Source organism: Hyposmocoma kahamanoa, unplaced genomic scaffold (assembly GCF_003589595.1).
Source record: "Hyposmocoma kahamanoa isolate Upper Pololo Valley unplaced genomic scaffold, ASM358959v1 87, whole genome shotgun sequence".
Lineage (NCBI taxonomy): Eukaryota > Metazoa > Arthropoda > Insecta > Lepidoptera > Cosmopterigidae > Hyposmocoma > Hyposmocoma kahamanoa.
In genome coordinates, this window is record NW_020654422.1 from 14,393,278 (window position 1) to 14,410,163 (window position 16,886).

At 35.0% G+C, this 16,886-nt stretch overlaps 1 protein-coding gene across 2 annotated transcripts in view; it reads left to right on the forward strand.

Annotated features, from left to right (window-relative positions):
- LOC113235116 (nephrin-like) overlaps positions 1-16,886 on the forward strand; it is a 292,525-nt gene that overhangs the window by 168,416 nt on the left and 107,223 nt on the right. The gene's annotated exons all lie outside the window — the stretch shown is intronic.

Here is a 16,886-nt window from a genome sequence, read left to right on the forward strand (position 1 = left end):
TTTCGAAACAGACGAAAGAGATTTGTAAGGTCAACATGAAACCCAGAGAGCGGTATATGGACAAGAAAAATATTTCAGTAACATTTAATAAACTAAGTACTAAACGTAATTTGAACTGTTTTATATTGTGTGAGGAGTAGTTTACGACAGAATTTTTATGTAGCTTTTGAGGCAAAGGTTATGTATAAATACAGCGATGAGACATAATTACGATCGCAGTGACCTAACGGTATACACTCTGGGTAAGATTAAAATAGGAAAAAATTTTTTCTAAATGATACTGGTCTACTCTGGTACTCATAGTAAAAGGAAATTCCCTGTTTAGTTGAGACTATGTGTCATTGTCTGACATAATATTAGGTAGTAATTAATTGTTAAAACTTCAGTTTTAACTAAATTCTGAAATTGTCTTCAATTGACATCTTTTTCAGTATATAATAAGTAAAAAATTATAATTAGTATGATTTATTCCAAACAATGTGATGGCGTATCCTCTTTCAACAGAAAACAATGGTTACTGTTGCCCCATGTAAATATTGGGGCCAACCTTTTTGGACCGTATTTGAGTTTAGTTACAAACGGACCCGAACTGCTACATTCCGGCACTTAATGAATGTTACTTGGAGTGTAATTAAAATGAAACTTGTGGATGTTTACGCTACTAAGTTTTAATCTTCGAACTAGGACGAAGTCTACATTTTTTATCGATTTTTTGTATTTTGTTCGAAATACATCAAGCTCGGAACTTTGGCAGCGGAAATTACTTAGTTGACAGATGAATTGATGTGTTGTAAGATGGGAAAAGAAATAATATACAGACAGACAAGGAAACACTAAGAGACGTAGACAGATGTACTGTGCCCCAAATATTAAATCATCTCAGTTGTATGACTGTAGAGTGCCAATGGGAGGATCTTGTATGCTTAGAATAAATTCCACAAACAATCGTCTTGGCTTTCACCACCATATCAATGCACTTTCATCAAAATTAAGAAATCTCATGTACATCTTCGAGAACGTTAGATATGTTGCGGATATTAATATCATTAAAATGTTGTATTACGCATTGTGTCAGTCATTGATAGGTTACTGTATCTCCTCTTGGGGTGGGGCATCTAAAACTGTACTCCTAAAACTTGAGAGAGCACAACGATCCATTATAAAAGTTGCTCTTTCTCAACTTTACTATTTTCCGACCGATAAGCTCTATGGTCTCCTTGGAGTTTTATCAGTGAGACAACTTTATGTTCTTCAAACAGTTCTTAGGAAGCATTCCCTCCTTACCTATGACCCTATGTTACCGTCAGATCACCGCAGAAAGTTTAATGTTTGCCCAAGAACAGGCTACAGGAAATCATTCGTCAGACGATTTTTCTGCTATATGGGAGGCATGCTTTATAACGAACTAAACAACCGCCTGTCAATTTACTCTCATACTAGGTATCATTGTAAGTCTGAAATCGCCAACTTCCTGAAGAGTCTCAACTACGCATCAACGAAGGCTATGGTAACCTCTCTTCAATAATCTCCATCCTCATACACCATCGTCAACATTTTTTTCTTTACTGGATTGCCTTCCAAAAGAGAACCAGGTGTCTCACTCTGAGTGACCTACAATTAATTTCTACCTTACATAGCGCATAATGACTGTTACGCCAGTTGGCATGCGATCCCAAGAGCAGGTCTCTTATTACTCGTAGAGCTATGATATGTGTAGATGTGTCAACATCAAAATCTAATGTTAGGACATCAATTTGAAATGATACCGATACGCACTTTACTGCTGACAAGACACATACTCGCGAAGGCACGCACACAAGCACGCTCGCACGCACACATGCACGAACACACACACACGCCTACACACACACTTTACACACACACACACACACACCCACACTTTACACTGAAACACACAATTTAGCCTTTAGAATTTTTTTACCTACTTATAAGGTCCTATTACTATTCTACTTAACTTTTGCAAAGCTTCTCTGAGGTGGAATTAATAAGACGAGTCATTAACCTTAGCCTAGAGGGAGGGAGCCTGGTGATTAGTCATACAGGGATATAACCCTAGTACTGATACCAGACTCTCACAATGTGAATAATAGTACAAAGCTCTGTATTTTAGTCTTAAGTAAGCCTTGTGAAAGTAATAAATTATCATTCATTCATTCATTCATTCATTCATTCATTAAATTCTGCTAAAAGCTAGGAGAAGTGGTTTGTCATTGGTTAGCCATCGAACTTTTAGTAGCAATAGAACTCGTCGTGAAAGAGTTCGTTCAGGGAAGTACTGCCACCTTACCTATTTCTGCCGCCAAGCAGTAGTGTGAGTCTTTGCGATTAAAAACTTTAAATGGAACTGCAACTGTTATGGATAGGCGTGTCGCTTACCACCACGCGCCGACTACTTCTTTTTTTATTTTATGTAGGCAGGAAACAAGCATACGGCCCGCCTGATGGAAAGCGGTCACCATCGTCTGTGAACGCCTGCAACACGAGGGGCTTTAAGAGCGCGTTGCCAATCCTTTAGGACTCTTCTCAAACCCCTTTTGAAGGACTCCATGCCGTATTCGTGCGGGAAAAGCCCGGCAGGGAGTTCATTCCACAAGCTAATTGTACGAGGGAAAAATCTTCTCTAAAACCGTACAGTACGAGATCGACTCGCCGTTTATTCAACTGCCATTGCGATTTTTTTGGCATTCTGCCATTCAATGGTGAGTCGACGGTGTAGTGTACTAATATTGTATACCTATATTTAATTTGAAGACTAAATTGCTGTATAAAATATATTAAGATTAAAATATTATGCATAGTTATTTTCTCGGTGGTTTTAGTTAGGCAACGTCGATTGTTAGTGATTTAATGAATGAATACCATCACTGCTATTCTACTGGCACTCTGTAGAGACTCTTCTGCCATTGCATGTAGAATTTAGCGGAATAACAAATGGTCATAATTGCAAGAAAATTTCAATGAAGTATCAGGGGTTTGTAAACAAAATTACAGCATTGGGGCCCTGTTCTTAAATAGAGAAAAGTAAGGCCAGATCGACACCGTCATGCACCTGCTCCGTACAATCTTAACCTAAAACAAAAAATTCCTAAGTGTGCATTAACCCGTTTATGGATAAGTACTTAAATTGTACAACACTTCAAAATGTCACTATATTGATTTAATATAATAATTACGCTTTATCACTGACGGCGAATCCCATCAACATTCCTGTATTAAAGAAAGTAGGATGTTTACCGTTGTGCCATATTCCATTACTAATAATTATAAGTTTTTTATAAGAAAAATAATATAATCTAATCTCAAAACTTTTATTTGCCAAGTTTTATTGAAATTAGTTACCAGAAAGTGCGCGAAACTGGGTTAGTCGCCTAATTTGTACTTAGTTAATACTGAGGTACCATCTTTTCAACAAAAAAGAATCATCAAAATTGGCCGGAATAACAGCGTAACATGCACTCAAAAAAACACTCGAATTGAGAATCTTCTCTTAAGTCGGATAAAAACATACATGTTTAAAAAAAAAATTGGTTGAATAAAACTTACTTTTGCTTTTACAAAGTCCATTGGCAAGCACTTGTATCACCTCATAAAAACACGTCAGCGTCTACCGTAATATTTTAAATAATGTGTGTATAACGTCCACAAATGTGTGCGTGCAAATCACTGAATTTTGTAAGTACGTTGTTCATACTCTGTAGAAGAGAAGTAGGCGGTGACTACACAGAAAGTACTCGAAAGTTACACTGCAGAGCCCGTAGTTGGTATTTTCAGTTCCATATAGCGAAACGGAGTACTCTTATTATATTATGATATTTAATTTTACGGTAAACGTCGTTACTGTCCATGAAAGGGTTAAGCATATCTGCGTACAGTGCTCTTCAGAAGACAAAATATAAAAATCTTCTTAGTTTTGTATTGCAAAGTATACTGTAGGAGTTGTATATAAAAGCAAAGACCATAATACTGAAATAACAATTGAAACGTAACAATGAAAAGACTAGTGCCTTATTTGTTCAAACATGATTGATTAGATACCAGTCAATTTGTATAACGTTGTAAAGAAAGAAGCATAAAGTGTACCCTTAAAATTTTGTAAATAATGAAGTTACCAACGTATACCTTAAGAAGTCGTAAAACATAGATACTTCGTCACATAATTTTAAGAGAGAGCAACACCCCACGGTGTAAATTCTCACCAAAAACTTATCTAATTTCGAGTAACTCGAGTCCTTCAGGGCAACCTCAATTTCCTCATAATATCCTTAAACTCGTTCAAATTATAATAATTGAATTAAATATATTTTGATCACGTTGGGATGCGCCCGCAATTTTGGCTCAAACTAAACTTTGAAGTCGGAAAGGACTTGTTTGCATAATTGGACTGGAGTTCTACGCTTCTTGAATTCTCTGTGTAGTGAACAGTGTTGTAAATTTTATTATAAAGTTGGGCGGCGAGCCTGTGCTATCGAGAAAAGAACTAGATGTTGCAAGTGAATACATTCACTGCAAAGCGAAGTCGTTCACCGTAAAGTGTTTGTAATTTCTGACACAGCCCACATTCTAAATGGTAAATAAATACGAAAGAAACAATACTTATCACGTCTCTTAAACCACCAACAAAATGTTTAATTTCGTAAGGTTACTAAAGGTTTTCCTTTGTCGTATCCTAAGTTTCTTAATCCTATAGGACGTGACTTCAATATGAATGTATGTACGTTTTGCTAATATGGCGACCGGCCTCCTTACTTTGTTGGACATTTGAAGTTTTTGAATTTGGTTTGATGTGTATCTGCCAGTGATATTGTTTATTGTGAATATATTGAAATTACCGTGTTATGTGTCAACCCTAAAGGCAACTTGCTGACCAAGACTATATTGCACACGGCACCAATATTCTAGAAATCATGCAATAGAGTAAACTGCAGACGCAGCGCCTCGTGCCGAGTCCACCAGGCCAACGTGACGCCGCGCACCGACTCTTCGATACACACCTCGGTCGGGTCAATTAGTGATAATTAATTTGTAATTACATTTATTTTTAATTAAATTAGTTTGTAAAATTTTGTTTTTTTTTTGAGTCCTCCGGCAGCGGCCTACGTAATTACCGTCATCCCCGGAGAACAAAATGTTTTATCGCAACAAAGTAATATTTCAGGAAAAATAAAAAACATGTTTTCATTGATAAGTTTTTAAATACTGAACGTAGGTAGATTAATAGTTGGCTTTAAGGAAATAATATTTTTTGTGCATTCTGTATTATAAATGAAACAACCGTAAGTTTAGCCAAAATGGAGATATTTCAATAATAAATAATTAGTCAAAATCAATCATCATGTTGGATTTATATTGTGGATTATCATTTTATTCTCGTTGCGTCTGAGCCGAAAACAAGTATTGCACCGTTGACTTATCGTTTTATTCTACGGGTTGCAATAGTACAAGTGGTGAAGATAATAATTACATATCATCTTATTCTCGTAAACATAGTAAGATATTTTTTTGGAAAGGTCTATTATTCTGCAGTTACAGTGAAACCATTATATGACAATGAACTTTTGCTTTAATTTGCTTTATTATACGAACAGCCCGAACAGTTTGAAACGGGAATAAAATATGATAACTGCGTGTATGGTTATTTCGCGTAATTATTTCTACGAGAACATAATTCTATTGTCATTTGTTATATTAAGAAACGTAACTCATTTAGTTTAATATTATCATAAAACGTTATTGTGCACTTGGGCATTGGTAGAAAATTTTAATAATATTGTATTATTTTGTTATTCCGTACGTAACTGCTTAAAATCACAAAAAAAAAGATTAAAATATGTATTGGTACCTAAAGATCTTAAATATGGTAACTAAAACTGTGAAAATGGCAGTTATCTTTTTGTTCTCTGGGGATGGCGTTATTATGTGGAGCTCATTTTCAGTTTTATTAATGTATTCTGCTCCTATACCAATTTGTAAGTTATGTAAAATACATACGTTGTAAATATACTTCAATATATATGAAAGCTACTTTACTTTACGGATACTGACGGGACGAACAAGTCGTGCGTCTGGTGGTAAGCAAAAGCCTGTCCTTAACGGTTGTAGTGCCACTCGGAACTTTAAATCATAAAGATATGAGGGGTATTGCTACTGCGCCTGTCACCCTGAGCCATACGTTGGCAAGTCCCATGTGTCTGTAAGAAATTACATGTACGATTACATTTTCGGTCCTCTACGCTACCCTTACCCTTCAAAAGCACTACGCACTCAATGCTCGCATTACTACTTGTATTGTCCCATCTCTTGTTATATAATAATCTCAGTACAGAGTGCTAAAAAAACCGACCTCAAAAGTACGTGGAATTACGTCTATTTGCCAAGTTTAATTGAAATATCCCTAGTTTGCCACTATACAGAACTTGACACAGGAGATATTAAAAATCGGTTCTCACTACTTAAAGTATATTGAGAGAGAAAAACGCCTTGAATTAGAGAATAGCAAAATCAACCATTAAAATAATTGCTCGTTAAGTAAAATTTAAGCGCTATTATATAAAAAGAATCTTCATGCGTGAACAGCCACCCTTAGAAGAGGATAATTTTCTTCAAAATGAAATGGGACCACTATGGAGACCTCTTTCCAACAAAAAACGAATCATGAAAATCGTTTCACAAAAACCGGAGTTATGGTGTAACATACATAATAATAATAACGCACACACTCAACATAGCCCCGCACTAGGGAAACCCTGTGTCGCGGGTGCCATGGACACATACATAGACAAACACAAATTACACCCAAACTCACGAGAGAAACAAATGTAGGCCATACAAATATTTCTCCCGGCCCGGGAATCGAACCTAGGACCTCGGCGTGGCAGTCCGGCATGGTAATCGTTCGACCACGGAGGCAGTTATTATTATTATTATTATTAAACATACATACAAGAAAACATACAGTCGAATTGAGAATCTCCTCCTTTTTTCAAGTCGGTTAAAAAAAGAAATAGGTAAGGTTGCAGTACTTCCCTGAACGAACTCTTTCTCAAGGAACTCTGCTGCTTCTATATGTATGTTATATATTTCATATATTCTTTATTTTGGTTACATGTCTGTCAATTATAGCATACAATAACACGTTTTTCCCATTATTAATTATAATCACAGAATAACTCAATGAAATAAAGAGAAAGCACAATCGCATTTCTTCCGCAAAGTAACGCCTCACTCCTGATTCAATAATGTCTACGCATTTTTCCCGGCCCGCTAGTATAGGTATCTAATTATTTTTCTTTTTCTCTTTCCGAATCAAAGTAGTTCATCCGTAAATGTTTTCTTTTTCTCTCTAGTGAGGTTACGTTACCTAATGAATAGTATCACTGCCTCAACTGCTTTTTGTTTGGACGAGTAAATTAGGATGTCTTGCCTTGTTTGTTCTATTTTTATCTATACGTTTGTTGTTCGTGAAAGGCGCGATTTTTTTCTACTTAGTTCTCGGAATTGGATTCTTAGTCCAATTAACTATGGTAATTATAATATGGCATTACATGTATGGCGAATCAATTAATGTTTTTGCTTCATTGTTTGTTATCACGAATACCTACATGCAACGTAGCAAAATACATAGCAATTGTATTGACGCACATACTATATTTAAAACTGAACTTTGAGTACACTTTAGTGTACAAAATGGGTAATTTTACTTTCTTTGTAGTCGGTTGGTGCAAGAGTACGCGACTTTAGAGTTTCAAACAATACTTGCTGCTCATAATGCCCAGTATGTAGCCCAAAATGTGTGGTAAACAGTTTCTCTAGGCTACAACAAAACGGTTTAATCGTATCGCCGTTTTCAGCACGAATAGACGTAGTTTAAAATGTTGACAGAAAAATATTATTTGTAGATTCAGAACTTCGTAGACACGAAGTTCTGTGATGTTAACTATTATTTAGTAAATTGTAAAATAAATTTTGTAGCGGTAGAGCTCTTTATAAAATAGTTTGTCCAGGGAAGTACTGCCACCTAAATTATATCTGCCGTCAAGATGCAATGTCGGCATTACTGCGCTTCGGTTTTGAAGGGTGATAGTAAAAATACAAGCACATAGGACTTTTTAACGTATGTCTCAGGGTGACGGATGCAGTGGTAGTGCCGATTAGATCATTGCGATTTAAACCCCTAAGCGGCACGTGTCGCCTACCACTATGCGCACGACTTGTCCGTCCCATAACTTGGTATCATAAAATACATATGGGCAGTTCTAATCACGATGGAAGTATTTTGACAATATATCTGGCCCATCATTTTTTCTCTATTTTAGTTCATAAACTAGCTTTGCATGTTCGTATAGACATTCGCAAAGTATTGTCATAAGGAACAATAAAAAAAAATGAGAATTATGTCGAAAAAAAAGTGGTCTAGGAACTGACTGATAAAATAAGTTATATACAACGAAACAAGTCACAATAAAATCGTTTATATTTTAGTTTTAGCTAAGCAAAAAACATGCAAAATCTGTTGTGTATCAGCCTCAATAAATCACTTTAGTAATATTATTGTATTTGTAGCAAAAGTACTTAATTAAAACGAGAACTAACTAATTATAAAATACTGTCTAGTCAATCTGAATGGCATCACATTTTCGTAAAATTCTGTTGCTTATCGTTTGAAAATGCCTTAACCAGTCACATGGTTTACAGTCACCTACCACATATCTGAACAGGGGACTGAGATTTCAACTGTCAATCTGTTAGACCTTGGCAATTCACCACTTTGTCTACTGTCTAATAGGTTTATGCATAAAATCGGTAAATAACTATTATGTCTGAGGTTGGTTATTAATAAAAATACTCACCAGTTAATTGAAAATTTAACTGATCGCGACACAATTTCGTCCTTTTTAAGCACCGCAATGACGAACTGAACGCGTGCCGTGTTGTCACTTGCGGTTTGATGCGCACTTCACGACGTGTTACGATATAGCTAAATTACACGAAAATAGTACTTCAGTAGCAGTAGAGCTCCTTAGGAAAGAGTTCGACCAGGGTGCCACCTTACCTATTTCTGCAGCAGTAATGTCAGAGTTTCTGTGTTCCAGTTTTGAAGGGTAAGGGTTCTGGTGAAATTACAGGCACATGGGACTTGTCAACTTATGTCTCAGGATGAGGGGTGTAGTGGCAGTGTCCCTCAGATTTTTGTGGTTTAAAGCTCACTGTGAGTGGCACTGCAACTGTTATGGACAGGCGTGTAGTTTACCGTCAGATGCATGACTTGTTTGTCTCGTCACTTGATATTATAAAAAAAATAATGTACTATTTGTGATATTTTGGAATCAATTTTAGTTATAGTGGCCTAATAACAAATTGCAGCGATAAAAGTGTTTAAATTACCTTGGACGTAAAATATGCAATAGGCTGTAATTTCTTGTACACAATGGCTCTTTTTGACTTTAAAATAGAAAGACAACTTCTAATTGAGGCTTGGCAAGTCAGTTTTTAAACAAGTTCTTCTATTCCATTAGGGAGTTGCGACACACCATGGGATCGAGGTTTTGAGACTTCAAAGGGTATATTTTCGTAAAAAAATAATTCATTACGTTGCGAGTTTCAGTGATCAGACGGTTAATGACGTAAATAAAGGTGTAGATATAAAAATAAATGATCTAAGGAAGAAACTTAACAGATATTTCTAGGGCCATCGAAAATTCCGTCATGATTAGAACGTGCCATATTTTAGTGAAAATTGTACGCTTAGTATATTGGTGACGTAAGAGATAATATACTGGAATAAGAAAGTCTCGTCCATACCTCTGAACAATTTAGCAAGGCTTAACATTGTTACCTAAATAGTAATTTCTACATTCTACACATTTTGTGAAATTTATTTGGAAAGTCCAAAATTTAAATTTTGTGATAAAATTTTAATTCCTCAAAAATATTAATGAACTTTATATGAATAATAATACTTAATAAATAAATACCATATATTATTACAACTTTTCCTACACCCTGTATAGAAAGGTGCTTGCATTGTGATTTAAATTATGAACAGGAGCTCTAGTACAATAGCCTCTTGAGCCGTACGTATTAACCTTTTAGTTGAACGCTTTTAATACATAATATAATGAAGATTTTTCAAAAATGTATTTTTTAAATAGAGATGAGGGAGTTTTCGTTAGTGTCGATATTTCCGACTTCTATCGGTTTAAATTATACATAACTGCTGAGCAAATAATAATTGTCGCAGTAGAGCTTCTTATGAATGTGTTCATTCAGGGAAGTACTGCCACTTTACCTGTTTCTACCGCCAAGCAATAATGTGAATAATAATAGTAAATAATAATAATGTATTTATTTCTAAGCGTTAGTTCACAGCAAAGACATTAAATCTAGGATAAGGTTAGAAAATTACAAGATATATACCCAGACTCTCAAAGTAGGATAACCTGTGACATGAGAGTCATTGTACTATATTACTGCGTTTCGATTTTAAAGGGCAAACAAGTCCGTCCATTATAGTTGCAGTGCCATTCAGTACTTTAAAGCTCTAAATCTCAAAGGCCTAAAAGGCACTATCACCCTGAGACATAATCAATCAATTAATCCATCCGTATAGTTCCGTAATTTCATCAGCACCCCTTCAAAACCGAAACGCAGTAATGATCACATTACTGCTTGTTCGTCCCATCACTTGTTATATGAGAAAATGAAATATTACATATAATATATACAAAAATTGCTATTAATCTGTGCAATAAGTTTAATTATGTTTTTTTACATATAAATAATGTGATGTATTACGGAGCATTGATCAAAATATATAATAATATAATAAACTTGACAAGGAAACATTTTCCCGCTCATTTGTACCACTTTTTAACTGTAAATCATACCAAAAAAAATTCCTAATGTAATGAAATCATTTTTCAGAAAATATGATTTTGTGCTTCAACTTTAAAAATCATTACGGAAATTATTTCAGGGAATTTATTGTATTTGGACACTATAAAGGGAAACTGCCACAAAACAATTTACCATCACCATTCTAAACCGTAGCTATTCGAAGTGCAGTCATTCATAATAAGGTTTATCAACATTCCCGATCAAACAGCAGCGGGAGTAAATCGTTGCAAATGGATCATTTGGATTCTGAATAAGCCCCTATTGTAGTACGACTAACGCTAGCCTATTTGTTAGTGTTGTCAATATCATTAAATATCATACATAATATCATCATTACATCAGCCACCTCCAAGTACTTAAGATTTTTGAATTTTCATCTGCCATCGCTGAAATATTTATATTTCTGTCCAAACAGGTATTTCGTTACAACTATATTTATAATATACCATATATTTCCACAACTAACATATAAAGCCAATAAGTTTAATAATGTTATCATTTCTGTTTGATATTCAGCATCGTGTCTTTAGTTGACTGTACTTCAAGTTCTTATAAGTCGACTATCGATATTTATTTCATCGATAACAACACAACACTATCCTTAGTGATATGTTGGCACTGTATTGATTAATAGTGCCTTTACATTTCAAAACAAGCTATATCATACGTGTATTTTAAAACAAACTCAATTAAAACTTCAAATACAATGCATTCGATAAAAATGAGGCGACGCGACGGTTGTCGGTTAGATACGGAAATAAAATATCTCTTATTTCAAAGTAACAAAAAAGTACTACAGAGATAATCCTCTTCATTGCCGTGCCAGTTGTTTTGTCGATTTTTATCTTGAAATAGCCCTTTTTGGCCGTTAAGTTCTTCCCCGGACTAAATCGCATAAATCTCGGCTAATACGGGATATACCTAAGCTTCTGGAGATGTTTTTATGCCTAAGTTTTTGTTTGATGTAAAAGTAAGATAAGTATGCTTAAACATTTACGTATTGTCATCCTTCGGATAGTTTAAATATTTCTTGTGCAGAAAATAGTTGCTACCCATGACCCCTGCGGGCATTGATCCTGAAACATTTTAATAAATATGAGAATCAATTGTTTTTATAAATTCTCTAGATTGGCATTATGCAGGTTCGAGTCTCGTCAGATCAAAGAATTTTAAATAAATAAGTGAAACATAATATATAATAAAAAATAAGGAAAAAAATGTATTAATAATTATAATAAACTAGTGGAGTAATTTGACAAAAAATAAATTAATTATAATAATTAAATATTATATTATTATAATTAATTTATTTTTGTACACCCGATTCACCGAGTGAACCTGTCATGGTACCGAGGTACGGGGGAGAGCAATCGTCGCGGGCTGTAACAAATCTTAAAATAATGTTCTTTCGTTACAGATGTACAGACCAAATTTATGTGCGGAGCGCCATTTTGCCTTTGGTCCTTTAGTAGGTTAGGTTTGGTTAGAACATGAAAAAGCAGAAGCGCCAGAAGGGAACTGGGAAGAAACATGTTCGGAAACACAAACGTGTTTCCCAACAAGTTTCTTCATTCTTGTTTGCTCAGGAGGAAATTGAAATAAAATAATTATAATTATTAATATAATCAACATTTATTCTGTTCTACAAACCTCCGAGTATATAATTAATTGCTATTTGCAAACAATCTGGCGTTAGGTGAAATGAAATTTAGATTAACTAGTTTTATATAAATTGACGCTTATATCTTATGATGATTGTTATTTATTATACAGTTTTTATTACTATCGAAACTGAAATTAAACGTATGTAAGTTTGAATTAAACGTAACTTATATTAAGTGAATTTTTATATAAAATAAGTTTATATTAAATGAAATTATGCCAATCAATATTAGTATAATATATAAGCATGACACGCCCGAAAAGCGAATATCGAACGAATTATTATTATGAAATAAATATAGAAATAAAAAAAGTTATAAATACGGAATGACGACTTCGATGAGTTTTCGCTTTTAACGCAACTTTTCTCACCCTTTTTTTGAGGTTCTTTCTAAAACAAGTTTATTAAGTTCGTCTTCGGTTTACGAATGTATAACCACACCTTTACTTTTCGCTGTCCTGTCGTATTTTGGTTGATTAAGAAGAATAAGAATATAAACCACTCTTTTCATACATTTGGTTGGACCCGGCTGCACTCGAGTACCATAAATGTACATCTCAATTTCAAACCGCTCGGTCGGGGTACGAACATTGACTTTCCGTAGCCTTAAGCTCTCTATACCATCTCACCGTACTGGATTTTTGTGTAATTATTTCGCTCTTCAAGCATGTAAGATACCGCTGCCGCTGCTGCTGATGTGAGACACAGGACCTAATTATCTTTCGAGCGCATGTTGCGCAGGTATGTCTTTGACAATGAAGTATGTTTACGTCATATTATTATTATTTTACGCCTTACTGACAGTCAAATTTCACACAGTCACCTATATGTATTTTGTACGGGTTAAACAAAAGTTTTTGTTTTTTGTTTGGTCGGATGGCGAATAATAACATAATAACAATAAAAGCAACAGGCAGACTAACCAAGCGCTGGATTCTCTTAAGCTAGGAGCAGTCCGAGGGGCAGGCGTCAAGCAGTGAAACCTCGCTATACGCTGCGGAAGGATAAGCCTCGCGGCAGGTAGCAACAGTGCAACGCCGACCAAGCGGTACGCGGGCGTCGACAACGTCACCGACAGCGATTGACTTCAAAATGAATAGTGGCTGTGCAAATTATAATCTGCATCACAGTTATACGCGTGAAATTATTTACTATATTATCAATTCATGTATTGATATAGTGATGAAATGAGCATATCGGAGATAGTTTTGGTAACTGTACAAATAATGTGAAGGCACATTTGTTTGAAATGACTAGAAACAAAGCCCTCTTTTTAGGGGAGATCGGTGACGGTATAGTTGATGATTATATTGAAATTACTCGTAGTATCTCTCGAAAATTCTGACATCTATTGATAAAATATTGACGCCATACAAGTAATTAATCTTTTAATTAATTAATCGTAATTCGACAGGTTCGATTATTATTATAGTACATTATAATTCGACTATTTTGTATTTATTAAGCGATATCTAATATAGTATGTTGTATCTGTAGGTGGATGTTTCTGCGGTTTGAGCCTTTACGTTTAGGGGCTATTCTAAAAAGTCTTTTTTTTATAATATCAAGTAACGAGACGAAAAAGTCGTGCGCCTGATGATACTATTACACGCCTATACGCTACACGCCTGTCTACAGCAGTTGCAGTGCCACTCAGAGCTGTAAATTGCAAAGATCTGGAGGGGCTTTGCCACTGCGCGCGTCACCCTGAGACATAATGTGACATGTCCCAAGTGTCTGTAATTTCACCAGCCTTCTTACCCTTCAAAACCCGAAACATAGCAATGCTGACATTACTGCTTGGCGGCAGAAATAGGCAAGGTGGATTTCACAAGAAGCTCTATTGCTACTAAAAAGTAAAGTATTGTTGAAATGGACGATATGAACTATATAAGAATGTACAGGAGCATGGATAAGGACGGAAATGAGCACAATTACTTATGTGAAACGCAATACTAAATGCAATATACGACACATACTGACAATCAAATAAACAATAATGAAAAATAAAAACGTAACAAAAGAATATAAAACATAATATGAAAAAACAAGTAATCGACGACTCTGGTATTAAGAAATAAATGACACGCTGTGTTTTTCTTTAGGCCAACATAAGTATAGTACAGATATTAGGTGTCCATTTAAACTATATCTACTTAGGTTTATTACTTGAAGGTATTTCATGTTTTCCTGACTTTGTATCTTACTCACTTGTTACTTAATCCGTTTATTTAGCTTGCATTTAATAAAATAAAATCATACCATTAAACTATGTCCTTTCATTTGGACCACGAAAGTTAGTTCAGTCATTTGTAACCAACTTTCTTGAACTTCAACTACTTTGACGCTAATCTTTAATCACAATTTTGTCAGTCCAAACATGTAAACAACTTTTGCCGTTTTTGCTTTAAGCAGTTTATTTTACCTGTGTACATCAAAGTCACTAAATAATTCAATGAAATAATTTTGCTGAGACGGATCAAAGAAACGTTTTTCGTCAACGCCACCTTTGAGCCGCGTGGATTTATGTATACAACCCACTCCTCCACGCGGACGCTTCAGTTAGAATCCATTGGAAGGGACACGATGATTACGATACCCAAAACTTCCTAAAATGTTTAAAGTTTCTATTAAGAAATTATATAGTTCTAAAGTTTATAATTGTTTTGACCATACCGTACTGAGATTGCTTCGAATAGACTATTAAGTCACTTCTTAGGTTTTTGCGATTGCTACACATAACCAACATTTCGAACCCTTTACAGGTTCTATCGTCAGTTTGGATCCTGGATCCTAGATAACAGGTCCTGTAAAGGGTCCGAAATGTTAGTTTGTTTGAAAAAATAAATTATACGCGATTTAGACCTGAATAAATAGGTTCATTTCCAATGAGTAACACATATTTTTTTTTTTTTTTTAGAAGTTTTTTTTTCTAAAATCGTAATCTGGAAATCGCTTTCACAAACTTTTTATAAAATGACCCTTGATATACTTAGCCTTTCATCCGATAGTTATTAATATGGAAGATAATAATTATGATGCATACTGTGGAAGCAATTTCTGTTTGTTACTGACTGGACCATTAAGTTTACTGAACCACGACAACTTAGCATAGTTGTGGGTCGAAATTTCCATCTGAAGTGTCCGTTCGAACTATTCCACTAGGTGAGTTCTAATCGACGATGATTAAAGGGGTTATCGAGGTTGCAGTTCCCCCAAGGTGCTTGTTTGAAGAACGTTTAGCATAACTATCGTTGTTGTGGTTAAGATGTAGACTTTAGTCACTAGATGTATTAGGTATTAATTACATCAAGTAATTCTGAAGTACTACTTACTTACATACATAACATCACGCCTGTCTTCCACCTGGTAGGCAAAGAATAGTCTTTGCCATCCATAGAGACTTCCACATGTTACGCTCCTGACAAACCTCCTTCGCCTATTCCACTCCCACCAATCTCTTCATACCCGCATATTATTGGTACTATTGACCCGGCCTTTTTAAGAACATCCCCAATATGATAGAGGTATGTACACGAAGGTCTACCTCTCTCCACAACTCCTTCCACATTCACTCTATAAAAAATTGTGCCGTCAATCTACTAACATTCATTCCTTCTACGTGCCAAACCATTCAAGCATCCTCCTCTCTATGCTTAGTTACGAGTACTTTATCATCTTTCACATACTACACGGTTCGGTATTCTGTATTTAGGACTAATATCGCACATATGTGCAAAGTTCTTATTTCTCCAGCGTTCTTTATTACTTACTTACATGTATTATTGTAGTCATAGGGTGCTCCTTTGTTGAACATTGCCGTCATCTGTACCCTATTTTGTACTGCCTTCTTTGCTTTGCTCGGTGTTACTCTGACCTACGAACAACTTTGCGTTTGCTCTCGATTGTTTTGAGTCTCTTGAGGCCGGACCCGAAGTCGATAATTGTAATAAAAAAACACCTGTTTTACGTTTTTCAGATATTCATTTAATATTGTTACATATTACAGTACCAAGTGTTAACCCGGTTTTCATATAATTTTAAGTGTAAAACATTTTTTTAGTTATGCGAACTGTCTATGAAAACTAAACAGCTACAGTAATTCACATTTTGTTTCCTGAAACTGTCTGACTTCTTTTATGCAAATTATATTTATTTTGAAGTTCCTTATTTATTCATAAGGTAAATTTACAACTTTACCTTTAGAATATAATTTCGAATAGTTTTTTTCTGTACTAAACAGAATTAAGCGGAATATTCAAAGTAAACATTACCTAGCAAATTTTTGAGAGGCGTACACAAGTTAAGA